This window comes from Adiantum capillus-veneris, chromosome 9, assembly GCF_014529385.1.
Source record: "Adiantum capillus-veneris isolate H3 chromosome 9, ASM1452938v2, whole genome shotgun sequence".
NCBI lineage: Eukaryota > Viridiplantae > Streptophyta > Polypodiopsida > Polypodiales > Pteridaceae > Adiantum > Adiantum capillus-veneris.
Window position 1 is genome coordinate 10,237,427 of NC_140939.1, and position 14,480 is coordinate 10,251,906.

The following is a 14,480-nucleotide window of genomic DNA, read 5'->3' on the forward strand; positions in this document are numbered from 1 at the left end:
TTTGAGCTATTTTGAGCATTTTTAAGGGTATTTTTGACCATTTTTAGCCATTTTTAGCCCAAAAATGTCACTTTTTGTCCGTAAAAAGCCCAAGTGAGCTGGAAAAAATCCCATTGGGCTCAAATTTCATGTTTAACCTCATTTTCCCACTTGGTAAGCACTTTGGACATGTCTTTCATGCCAGCGCACGAAACCTGCTATTTTCGGCCGAGATTGCCCGCATTGAACTTTCTAAGCAAAACGAGCGTGCCACTTCGAAACACTTGACATTTGTACATTCCCAAAGCAAATTAAGCATATATTTATGTGAAAAAGCATTCCATAGCGCCACGTATAGGGCCTTGCCCTCCAAGCAAGGTATGTACACGGCTGCAACCGTGGCATTCATTTTCGCATATATCACACTATGTACATTATATCATTTGGTCCCACACATCATAAACATTAAGAGTGAGGTAGATACTTTAATTTCACATTATGAATGTGCCATCGCCCGACAACGGGCACGCAACTCTTTTTTGGAAGGTAGCCAACTGCTTCGTGTCACACAAGGAAATAAAAAGTGGGACGGGAAACTTAGGCCTTCCATTTGACAATGCTCACAGTTATCTACAACTTTTGGTGTGCACAAATAGATGTGTGCCAACTCATCTTAGCCTGCTTCTGGCTGTCCCAATGTGATACACTATAAAACTTGCAAAGCGTTTACCGCGTCCTTTTACCACGTTTTGTAAAGAGAGAGAGCAAAATGGGGTGGCCAAAGGAGAGAGAGGGGAACGAGAAGGATTTGTTACCATATACATGTGGTAGTGATGTGTGTGAACACACTAGGACCGTCGGGGCATTTTTTCCCTCTTTAGGAGGTTTTTTCCCCCGAGCATTGTATATACGCCCATCACTCTAGGGCTATCTATCTTTCCATTGCACACTAAGTAACACACTCTCTATTGTGTGCCTTGAGATTCCTTCGTCTTCTCCAAGCTGTGTGTGTTTCTCTGCAACCCTAATTCCAACAATTGGTATCAAAGCAGGTCACGTCCTCCCGGGCTTAGTCGCCAGCTGCTCCAGCACACGCCTGCTCACTTTCTCCGATTTCAATGAGCTTTGGCGAGCGTTCGCAGGTCGACAATTATTTTGGGAAAGCTCGAAGAGATCGGTCTGCTCAGAATTTTGATTTGGGCTCATTTCGGCCTCCGTTTCCACTACAGACAGTACTGCACATGCTATTTCGTCATTTTGTGCAGAATTTCTGTCAGTGCCGTTTTCTGCATAACAGGTGCCTTATCGTCTTCTACAGTTTGTGCTATATAGCACAGGTTGTTCCCGCTCCGTTTCTCCTATTTTCGGGCAGTTTTCACATCAGGTGCAGCATTTACCATGGCTGACAACAACAACACAGATGTGTTCAAGATGTTTGCTGTTGAGGATAGGTTGGATGGGGACAACTACCCTATGTGGGCTTATATGATGCAACATGTTCTTGTGTCAAAGGGTGTCTGGAACATTGTGCAGGGCATTGATGTACGTCCTGGTTCTGAGGATGTAGGCGATGTTGAGGATGTTGCAGGTCTTGCTGCAAGGATTGCAGCTGTTAGAGTTGTTTTGCTTGTGGCAGAACAAGCTCATTGGGATGTTAAGGATGCGCAGGCTCATGCATTGATTGTGTTGTCTGTGAAGCGCACCATTGTTCCTCACATCCGTTCAACAAAATCTGCAAAACAGGCTTGGGATATTTTAGCAGGTCTTTATGCAAGCCGCAATGAGGCTAAAATTGCTTTGCTGCGTAAAGAGCTGGAGTCGAAGATTATGCATGAGGAAGATGATATGGACACTTTCCTTGCTAGTGTCAAGGATATCAATGAGCAGCTTATTTCTGCAGGTGAAGTCATTTCAGACAGTTCTCTTGTGTAGACTGTTCTTGATGCCTTACCAAATTCCTACCAGACTTTTGCAAGAAGATGCGTTGCCATTATTGTAAAGCCAATGATCACTTGATCAAGTCGTGTCCTAAGTTGAAGGCCAAAGAGGCTAAGAAGAAAGAGGGTGGTTCCATTGCAAATGCTGGTTCCACTACAAATGCAGCCATTGTTGAGTCTTCTGTGAAAGGAGACTCTGTTGCTGATGTTGATGCAGAATGGGCTTTTAGCGCAGAGTGCACTTACAATCCTGTTGTCCATGATGCATGCTTGTAAGTCGTTGCTGCAGATTCACACGTGTGGTATTTCGGCAGTGGTGCTACAAAGCACATTACCTCACATCGTGAATTGTTTACCTCTCTTGAGTCTGTCCCTCATGAGAATTCAGTCACTTGTGCCAACAACGCCTCTTATCCAGTTCAGGGAGTTGGAAAGATTGTGCTCACTACTGCTAATGGCAGTTCCTTCACACTTGTTGATGCACTTTATGTACCTGGGATCAAGAAGAATCTCTTGTCTGTATCCGCACTTGCTAGACTTGGACTTGTAGTCAAATTTGTGGATGAAAGATGTACAGTTCATGATCTCAGTTTTGGTGATGAAATTGTTGCATCTGGCCTTTTGTGCCGTGGGCTGTATAAGCTCACTTTGTATGACAAGTGTGGACAAAATTTTGCAAATGCTGTTGCAGATTCAAGGGCTATTTCAGATGCAAAACTTTGGCATGCACGTTTTGGTCATCTGAATTTTGCCAGTTTGCTGCGTTTGCAAAAATTTGATATGGTTGCTTCTTTGCCACCTCTTGAAGAGCCTGTCAAATATGTTTGTGAAGGCTGTATTTTGGGTAAGATGCAGCGTTCTAAATTTCCAAAGGATGGTTCAGTTCGGGCCACATGCAGGTTGCAGCTTGTCTATAGTGATGTTTGTGGGCCCATGCAAACTCCATCCTTGGGCAATTACCTGTACTTCGTGACTTTCATTGATGATTACTCCAGGCATGCATGGGTATTTCCGCTTAAAGCGAAGTCCGAAGTTTTTATGTGCTTCAAACAATTTCTGGCTATAGCTGAAAATGTCTCGAAATGTACTATGGGCACCCTCCGTTCCGATCGAGGGGGGGAGTACATGTCTCATGAATTAATGCATTTCTGGCTAGTCGTGGGATAAAACACCAATGTACAGTGCCTTATACACCTTAGCAAAATGGTGTTGCTAAGAGGAAAAACAGGTCACTGACGGACATGGCACGATGTATGGTCAAAAGTCAAGCTTTGCCGCATTCTTTTTGGCTTGAGGCCATTATGTGTGCTACTTATGTACTTAGCAGGTGTCCTACGAAAGCTTTGCAGTCTATTACTCTATATGAAGCATGGCATGATAGAAAACCTTCTATTGAGCACATGCGTGTTTTTGGCTGTTTGGCATATGCTTTGGTGCCACAAGTGCAGCGCAGAAAATTGGATGATAAGGCTGTCAAATGTATTTTTGTTGGTTATAGTTCTGAAAGCAAAGTTTACAGGTTGTATCATCCGAAAACAAAACGTATTCTGGTTTCTCGGGATGTAGTGTTTGTGGAAGATTCTGTTCAGCCCTTGTTGTCATGTACTAGAGACAGTAATGTAAGCTCACAGGACATTTATGACACTTTGTTGCCTCTTTTCAGTGGTGGAAATACGAATGTAAGTTCCAATGAGGAAAATGTACAGCCTATGGGGGTTTCTGAAAATGATTTAGATCAGCCTATTACTGATGCAGATGTACATGATGTACTTGATGAGGAAAGAGTTGAAAATGAGCAGGCTAGAGGTATGCCAAAATGGCTGGTGCACACTTTGCGTGACAGTAAATTGGATGCACCTTTGTCTAGTCGTACTCGTTCAGGCTCTCGCCATGCATCTTATGCATCAGATTGTTATGCTTTGGCTATGTCTAGTTTACATGATGTTGAGCAGCCTCTGTCTTTTGATGAAGCACAGAATTCAGAAAATTGGATGGCTACCATGCAATCAAAATATGATGCACTTATAGAAAATGACACATGGACTTTATGTGATTTGCCTCCTGGCAAAAAGGCCATTGGTACGAAGTGGGTTTACAAGTTGAAACGCAAGCCGGGTGGTGAGATTGATCGCCATAAGGCTCGACTTGTTGCAAAGGGTTATGCACAACAAAAAGGCATAGATTATGTAGAGAATTTTGCTCCCACTTGTCGTATGACTACTGTGCGTTTTCTATATGCATTGGCAGCTCATTTTGGTTGGGATGTACATCAATCAGACATTGTTACTGCTTTCTTGAATGGTGACATATTTGAGGAAGTTTATGTAACGCAGCCTCGCGGTTTTGTCATAAAAGGACAAGAGGACAGAGTGTGCAAATGTAACAAGGCTTTGTATGGGTTTAAGCAATCTCCTCGTGCTTGGTATGAGAAAGCTGACACTCATTTGGTCAAACATGGCTTTCGTAACAGTCCAGCAGAAAGCATATTGTATGTAAAGCGTGAGGGTGATGTATTTCTCATAGTGGTTCTTTATGTTGATGATTTGCTGATCACTGGACCAAATGAGAGACATATTGCTGAATTTAAGGCTGATTTGAATGCTACTTTCAAGATGAAAGATTTGGGGCTGTTGCATCATTATTTGGGCATACAGTTTAAGCAGTGTGATGGTGGTATTTCCTTGTGTCGGAAAAGTTACATAGAGACATTTCAATGTAAGTTTGGACTTGAGGATTGCAAACCTATTGCCACTCCCATGGAAACAGGTTTGAAGTTGAGTCTACATGATGCTGGCGATCCTGCTGATGTCACTCTTTACCAAACTGTTGTTGGCTGCCTCATTTATGTATACAACACGAGGCCGGATATTCAATTTGTAGTCTCACAAGTCAGAAGATTTATGCATAGCCCAGGGTCTAAGCATTGGCAGGCTCTCAAGAGAATTTTCCGCTACCTTAGTGGCACTTTACATCTTGGCTTGTTTTATCCCAAGGGGGGATCATTTCCGCCAGACTTACCTGCTTTTTCGGACTCAGATTGGGCTGATCGTTTTGACACGCGAGTGTCCACAAGTGGTTTTTGTTTCATGCTTGGCAGTTCATGTATATCATGGTTGAGCAAGAAGCAACCTACTGTGGCCACTTCGAGTTTTGAGGCTGAGTACAGGGCAGTCTTCACAGCTACGGTTGAGTGTGTATGGCTCAGACGCCTTATGGCTGATTTGGGTGTTGGACAGGACACTGCCAACACTATCTACACTGACAGTCATAGCGTATTGGCAGTTGCGAGGAACCCAGTTTTTCATGCTCGCACAAAGCACATTGAGGTGCATTACCACTATGTCAGAGAGAGGCTCTCAGCAAGAGAGATCATCTTGGCTTATGTGCCAACACAGGACAACCTTGCAGATCTTTTGTCATAATAATCAATATCTAATTCTCCTAAATGATTTTCTCATATTAAATTGATCATTTAATGTGGGGAGGTACCAGGGGAGAAAAAGCTAGAATATTGGTTAAGCTAGCAGACCGGCCACAGTAGGGATCCAAAGGAGGGAAAATAGGGATCAAAAGGGGGGGCCATCTACAAAAGAGCCATGTGCAACAATGGGCTAAAAAGACCCTAAGGTTCAGCCCATTAAGACTTCCAAAATGCTAAGGTTCCAAAATTCAAAGGTTGTGTCCAAAGGTCAACCCTAGGGAAAATTAGATGCTTAATGTGTGTACAAAAGTCTTCTTCAAAGCCTACAAAGGAGGGGGCGAGCCCATTTAGTAGGGGATGAGAGAGAAAGCCACACACACACACACACACAGGCTCCCTTTACACAAAGGGAATTAGGGACACATGTCAGCTCCCTAGGCCAGATGCCCACAAGGTGTGCCCAATTCCTATTGGAAGACCCTTGAAGTGGACCAATGAGAATTAAGCTAGAGCAAATCTAGTTTAATTAATTTAAAAACATTTAATAAAAGAAACCAATGGGAATTAAGTCTCCTATAAGACTATTGGGCAGTCTCCCAAGGGGTCCAATGAGCATTCAAGAGCCCAATGGCTGGCCTGATACCTATTTGCCAGGAGGCAAAGGGGTCCAATGAGAGTTTAGTTTAATTATTTAATTACCTAAAGCTCTCACAAAAGGGGAAAGGGGGACACATGTCAGAAGGCTATCACTTATGTTGCTTAACACCCATTTGGCTTGACTTGGGGAGGTCCAATGAGGCAAAAGCCAGACCAATTTAGCAGGAAGGGCTCGCCCAAGAGAGAGAGGGGGCTGATTTTTGCTTGTCATTCACACACACACACTCACACTTGACCATGTGTGAAGAAAGAATACTCTATCTCCTCCCAAGCTTTAATGGAGAGCTCATCACCTACTCCAAGCTTGTGAGATAGAAGCCTACATCAACACTCTCTTGGTATGTGGATGCAAATCTAACCAAGATCCAAGCTTCAATTCATGCTCATCTTCTCTACCAAGCTAATTACTAAGCTAAGCTATGCTAATATGAGTGATTATGTGAGGAGATGTACATCTTTCTCGTAAGATACTCCTTCTTCCTCTCAATCTACTCTCATACCCTGCTAGCTCTCACCATCTTCGAAGGTGTGTGAGGTCTTGGGTCTGAGAACGGGGATAATTCAAGTTGTGTTTGATTAAGCGTTTTGCTAAGTGCATGAATATTCCATCTTCATTGCACTAGCTAGTCTTGAAGGAACACAAAGAATTGTATTGTACAATGTCTCTCTTGATGGGAGAAACCATAATACAAAGCCTTTTGGAGGGTGGACCGGATCCATGCAAATCCGGTCCTCAACTGTTGTCAATAGCTTAATTTCTCTCTCTTTTGAAAGTATTGTCGATGCTATATAACTAGGTGTTATGCTTTTTGTTGCTCTCTCCACCCAAGCACTCTTGTAATTCTCATTAGGAATCTATTCTAATGAAATGCCCACTATGTTCATGCTAATTTCCGCTACACATAAGTTATTAGGGCATTAAATGTTACATTGGTATCAGAGCTCAAGGTTTTTCTTTTCTTGCTCAAGAAGGGAGGTCCTCAAGCTAGCTACAAATGGTTGGTATTATTAATTGCCTGTGAGTAAGTAGAATAGGGATTTTTCAGCCTTGCAGTGCGCCTTCCTTTGTGTAGTTAACGGGGCATCACCGTCGAGAGCTATGGTCTTAATAGTGGAGTCCTACGGGGCTTGCCTACGGCTTTGTTAAGTATGGAGCCTGATTTACCCTTGTAATTTTCTGTGGTAAAATCGCACATTTGTAAGGCCCCCATTATGAGGAGCAGCCATCGTGTGTGAAGGAAAATTATTCACCGGAAACCAAAATTTTCACGGACAAGAATCAGGGGCAACCTTAAAGGCCTCGGGGGCGGAGGCCCCCGAGAATTTTTTTTTGCCGGAATATTATGGCCGGACGGCGGCCGGAAAGTGGTCGGAAAACAACCGGTCAGTTGGCCGGTGGCCGGTAGTCAATGGCCGATGGCCGGTGGTCGGAAGTCAATGGCCGGTGGCCGGTGGTCGGAAGTCAATGGCCGGTGGCCGGTGGCCGAATTCAAAAGCGGACTTGTCTTCTCAAGGGCGGCCACACATGGGCGGATTGGAGGGTCCGATTTGGACTTATTCGCACAAGGGCGGCTACACATGGCTGTCTCTCATAAGAGAGGGCAGCCCTTTTGGCCTATAAAAGGAGGCCATTTCTACACACATTTCATAGTGTGAAGTTGATGCAACAAGGTGAGTGTGAGGTGGTGAGAGTGAAGCAAGGCGGGAGCTCCATTAAGGGTATAATCCCTTTGTAAACTACTTCTTGTTTTGAAGTACTAAAGCCATTGAGTGGCTGCTTTCCCGTGGACGTAGCCCACATTGGGTGAACCACGTATATCGTGTGTACTCTCTCTCTCTCTCTCTACTCTATAATCTCGTGTATGTAAATCTATCTCTCTCCATTAAGTAATCTACTCAATTATCTATTTAGCTACGTCTTATTTCCTAACAACTGGTATCAGAACAAGGTTTGCTCGTAGCTAAATTATCTCAAGGAAAGGATTCCTTGAATTGAGTGGGAGTTATGGCGGAGGAAGGGAAGCTCAAGATTGAGAAGTTCAACGGCAAAAACTACCAACATTGGAAGATGCAGATTGAAGACTATCTCTACCAGAAGGACCTCTATTTGCCACTAGGCGGTCTTGCGAAGAAGCCCGCAACAATGGCAGATGAAGGATGGATTGTCCTTGATCGAAAGGCACTGGGAACAATCCGGTTAAGCTTGGCGTCAACGGTGGCCTTCAATGTTTCGGAGATGAAGACCACGGAGGACTTGATGAAGTCACTTGATGACTTCTACGAGAAACCATCGGCATCCAATAAGGTATTTCTTATGAAGCGCTTGTTCAATCTAAAGATGGCAGAGAATGGTTCAGTTGCAGAACACCTAAATGACTTTAACACAAACATAAGTCAATTTCTATCAGTGAAAATCAATTTCGATGACGAAGTGCGAGCTCTCCTTATACTATCATCTCTACCGGATAGTTGGGACAGCCTTGTGATGGCTGTAAGTAATTCTATCTCTGGCACAAATAGTCTTAAGTTTGATGATGTTGTGGGTGTTCTCCTAAGCGAGGAAATGCGAAGGAGAAGCACAGGAGAATCATCAAGTGCTACACTATCAGTGGAAACAAGAGGAAGGCTTAAAGAGAGGTTCAAAAACCAAAAGGGTCGTGATCGCTCAAGGCGGAGCAAGTCACGCACAAAGTCAGTTCTTGAATGTTGGAATTGCGGCAAGAAGGGACACGTCAAGAAGGATTGCTGGTCCAAGAAGAAGAAGGAGACAGAGTCTCAAGACAACAAGCCAACATCGGAGGCCAATGTGGCAGGTAAAGTAGAGCAAGATGCTCTAATTCTCTCATTAGACAATGTGTCTAATTCCTGGATAGTAGATTCTGGGGCTTCATTCCATGCGACACCACACAAGCAACATTTCCAAGACTACACCAAAGGTAATTTTGGGTATGTATACTTGGGAGATGATGAAGCTTGTGAGATTGTCGGCAAAGGTACAGTTTCTGTCAAAACTGCTAATGGAAATGAATGGAAGCTTAAAGATGTTAGGCATGTTCCTTCTCTTCGCAAAAATTTGATCTCTACAGGACAATTGGATGATGAAGGTCACAACATTGCATTCGGAAACAAACGGTGGAAGATCTCAAAGGGATCTTTGGTGGTTGCCAAGGGTGAAAAAGTCGGTACACTTTACTTGTGTACTGTTAGCACGCAACCTTCAGCTTGTGCAGCAACTACAGAAGTTGACAGTGCGGTGTGGCACTACCGACTTGGGCATATGAGTGCCAAAGGAATGCAAATCCTTCAAACAAAGAAGCTTCTACCAGGTTTGAAAGAAGTGGACTTAAAGTTCTGTGAAGATTGTGTTTATGGTAAACAAAAGAGGGTAAAATTTCAAAAATCAGGAAATGAAAGAAAAAATAAAAAACTTGAGTTGGTTCATTCTGATGTTTGGGGTCCTGCAAGTACACCATCACTTGGTGGCTCATTGTACTATGTAACATTCATAGACGATGCAACTAGAAAAACATGGGTTTATGTCATGAAGAATAAATCCGATGTATTTTCCATATTTCAAAGGTGGAAAGCCTTTGTGGAGAATGAAACAGGTACCAAGGTTAAATGCCTCAGATCCGACAATGGAGGCGAATATTGCAGCCAAGCTTTTGAAAGCTTTTGTGCTAGCAATGGCATTCGGAGGCAAAGGACAACCCCAAGGACACCTCAACAAAATGGGATTTCGGAAAGGATGAACAGGACAATCATGGAACGAGCACGAAGCATGCGGCTACATGCAGGCCTACCGCTTGAGCTTTGGGCGGAAGCTGTAAGTACGTCTGTGTACTTAATCAATCGGTCACCCTCAACGGCATTGGATGGGGGAGTTCCAAAAGAGGCATGGACAGGTAAACCAGTGAATTATGCATTTCTCAAAGTGTTTGGGTGTGAGGCTTTCATGCACATAGATAGAAGCCTAAGATCAAAGTTAGATGCAAAGTCCAAAAAGTGTTTCTTCATTGGCTATGGAGAAGGAGACTTTGGGTATCACCTATGGAATCCTGAAGATGGTAAAATCTTAAGGAGTAGGGATGTAATTTTTAACGAAAAAAATATGTACAAAGATTACTTGGAAAGAAAACAAACAAAAGAAACAGGTGATGAGTACATGGAGCTTGAGGACGGTGAAGACTCAAGGACTGCAAACGGTGACAATGTGCAACAACGTCAACCAAATGAGGAGCCTCAACCTATTCCCCGAAGATCTACAAGAGCAAGTAGACCTCCAGAAAGGTTTGTTCCTTCCTTCAACCATCTTTTGATCTCAGATTCTGGAGAGCCGGAATCATATGAAGAAGCTATGCAACATGAATCCAAAGAAGAATGGACGAAGAGCATGCAAGTGGAGATGGACTCACTACATTGCAACCAAACATGGGAGTTGGTTGAGTTGCCTAAAGGTAAGCGGGCACTTCAAAACAAATGGGTGTACAAGCTAAAGGAAGAAGAAGGTGGGAAGAAAAGGTACAAGTCTAGGCTTGTGGTAAAAGGTTTTTCTCAAAAGAAAGGTATTGACTTCAATGAAATATTTTCTCCTGTTGTAAAAATGAACTCAATTAGGCTTGTCTTAAGCCTTGTGGCTGCTCATGATCTAAATCTCGAGCAAATGGATGTAAATACGGCATTCCCTCACGGTGACTTAGAGGAGGAAATCTACATGCTTCAACCAAAGGGGTATGAAGTTAAAGGTAAGGAGAAAATGGTTTGCAGATTAAAGAAGAGCTTGTATGGTTTAAAGCAAGCATCAAGACAATGGTACTTGAAGTTTGATCGATGGATGTTGGATCATGGATTCACAAGATGCAACTCGGATCACTGCGTCTACACGGAGAATTTGGGAGATGGGAAATTCATCATCCTAATGTTGTATGTTGATGACATGTTGATTGCAAGTGCTAACATGCAGGACATCAAAGACCTAAAAGAGGAGCTGTCCAAATCTTTTTCAATGAAAGATTTAGGTGCTGCAAAGAGGATACTTGGTATGAAAATATCAAGGGACAGGACGAAGAAGACAATAAAGCTATCTCAAGAAGATTACATCAAGAAGGTACTAGAAAGGTTTGCAATGCAAAATGCAAAACCAGTTTCTACACCTTTGGCTGCTCATTTTAAACTAACGAAGGATATGTGTCCAAAGACACAGGAGGAGATAGCCTATATGTCTAAAGTTCCATATGCTGCAGCGGTAGGTTCTCTAATGTATGCTATGGTCTGGACAAGGCCAGACATTGCACATGCAGTGGGAGTTGTGAGTAGGTTCATGGACAACCCAGGTAAAGAGCATTGGCAAGGTGTGAAGTGGATACTTAGGTATCTAAAAGGGACAACAACAAATGCTTTGTATTTTGGAGGAACTGATATTTTTCTAAAAGGGTATGCTGATGCAGATATGGCAGGTGACAAAGATACTCGAAGGAGCACTACTGGCTATGTGTTCACGGTTGGAGGCACAGCAGTAAGCTGGGCTTCAAAGCTGCAGAAAGTGGTTTCACTTTCTACCACGGAAGCAGAGTATGTAGCAATGACGGAGGCAAGCAAAGAAATTCTGTGGCTTCACAGATTCTTAGAAGAGCTTGGATTCAAACAACACCATTGTTTCTTGTACAGTGATAGCCAAAGCGCTATCCATCTTGCGAAGAACTCAGCCTTTCATTCAAGGACAAAGCACATTGAGGTGAGATATCACTTCATACGCACTCTTTTGGAAGAGGGACAACTAAAGCTAGGAAAGGTGCATACAAGTGAAAATCCTGCAGACATGTTTACAAAGGTGGTCAACAAGGAGAAGTTGAGCTTTTGCTCATCTTCAATCGGCATTCAAGGATAAGAAGCCAGAATGGAAAGCAGTCACCGGTTTGGTTTGGAGATCAGTCTCCAAGTGGGAGACTTGTTAAGTATGGAGCCTGATTTACCCTTGTAATTTTCTGTGGTAAAATCGCACATTTGTAAGGCCCCCATTATGAGGAGAAGCCATCGTGCGTGAAGGAAAATTACTCACCGGAAACCAAAATTTTCACGGACAAGAATCAGGGGCAACTTTAAAGGCCTCGGGGGCGGAGGCCCCCGAGACTTTTTTTTCGCCGGAATATTATGGCCGGACGGCGGCCGGAAAGTGGTCGGAAAACAACCGGTCAGTTGGCCGGTGGCCGGTAGTCAATGGCCGATGGCCGGTGGTCGGAAGTCAATGGCCGGTGGCCGGTGGTCGGAAGTCAATGGCCGGTGGCCGGTGGCCGAATTCAAAAGCGGACTTGTCTTCTCAAGGGCGGCCACACATGGGCGGATTGGAGGGTCCGATTTGGACTTATTCGCACAAGGGCGGCTACACATGGCTGTCTCTCATAAGAGAGGGCAGCCCTTTTGGCCTATAAAAGGAGGCCATTTCTACACACATTTCATAGTGTGAAGTTGATGCAACAAGGTGAGTGTGAGGTGGTGAGAGTGAAGCAAGGCGGGAGCTCCATTAAGGGTATAATCCCTTTGTAAACTACTTCTTGTTTTGAAGTACTAAAGCCATTGAGTGGCTGCTTTCCCGTGGACGTAGCCCACATTGGGTGAACCACGTATATCGTGTGTACTCTCTCTCTCTCTCTCTACTCTATAATCTCGTGTATGTAAATCTATCTCTCTCCATTAAGTAATCTACTCAATTATCTATTTAGCTACGTCTTATTTCCTAACAGGCTTAACCACTATTGAGCTATTAGAGGCTTGACAGGAGCCGATGCTGTTTTGGTGTCCAAAGACCCTCTCTTCTATTCCTTGCAATTCATGGTATTCGAGCCGCGGGTACAGTAGCTTGAGTGCTTTTTCTAAAGGGGTAAAGAGGAGTAGCAACTAGGGCTTGAAGTGCCAAAGTACACCTAAAAAGTTTACACCTAAATGTTATTAGAATGACTGACAATAGTAAAGAGAGTGAAATTAATGTTGATAACTTTGATTTTGCTCATGAGCAAGCTACTAATGATGCTTCAATGCTTGTTAACTATCTTGTTACTAGGCTTCAACAAGCCATGGGCATCCATCTCTCCAAAGTGAAGTGCAACGGCAGCTTTGTGCTCACGGGATTCTCCAAGCTCATCACCATGACGAGAGAACACCTAGGAAGCCTCCTTGTGAGACTACCAAAAGAGGTCTCTCTCCGATTCGGGAAGAAGAAGAGAATCCATATGAAGGGCTCAAGAATTTACTTCTTGACGATGCATCTCCTTCCCAAAGGAGAACTCAAGAGCCTCCACCGAAGGAACGAGAAAGAAGCGAGTCTCCTGCCACCTCGGCGGAGATGGCTCCACTAAGACGGCGGGCTAAACGATCTCCATCACCACCAAAGCGGAGAAGACCATCGTATTATTCTCCTCACCACAATTCGAAGAGGGATGATAAAAAGCAAGAGAAGAAAAAGGCGAGAAAGAGGACACCCTCTTCTCCATCTTCTTCATCCTCTTCCTCTTATGAAAGCTATGGTGAAGAAGACAAAGATCAGGACAAGAAAAGGCGAGAAAGAGGTCACCCTCTTCTCCACCTTCTTCAAATTCTTCACCTTCTGAAGAAAGTGATGGTGCAATTTTTGAACCATCAAAAAGAAGAGGCCATAGGAAATCCTATGCCGCATGGAAGAGGTCGTCCAAGCTGAAGAAATTCAAAGAGGGAGGGAAGAGCATCTCTTTCCTTACCTATGATGGTACCTTTGGTGCCACGGACAAAGTCTTGGCCTTTATCCAGCGATTCGATGCGGCGTTTGGAGATGAGGGCTTGACGGAATCCTCTAAGCTACGCCATGTAGCTATGCACTTTCAAAAGTCCGCCAGACAATGGTGGTCTAGCCTACGAGCCAACGGTGAAGCTCCACGAACATGGAAAGCTTTAAGAGCTTCCATTATGAAGCAGTTTTTGGCCACCGATGCCAAAGACAAAGTACTCACCGAATGGCGAAGCTTAAATCTCTCTCCCAATGAATCCATCCACAAATATGTAGACAAGTTTTGGGACCTACAACTCAAAGCCACTGTCTTCAAAAAGTTGGATTTTGGAGAGCAAAAGCAACAATTTTGTGCGTGGAGTATGTCAACTCGCAAAGACCACGTACCATATCGGCAGTAATACACCACACTATGGTGGCCTCTCGAATCAATTTCCAAACGGGGGCAAAAAGAAATAATAAGCCCCCGGAAAACAAGGGTTCCAATTAGCCTAAGGGGAAGGACAATGTCCAAAAGTCTCCTAAGGGCAACTCCAACAAAGCTAAAGAGAAGGGAGTTTACAAAGGTAAGAATAAACTCTCTCCTGAAGAGCTTGAGCGTTATCATAAGGATAACCGATGTTTCAAGTGCGGCGAACAAGGGCATGCGTACCGTGCTTGTCCCCAAAAGAACAACCGCCAAGATCCTCCTAGAGCTTCCTTGGTTGAAATCCAAGAGGAGGAAATTCAC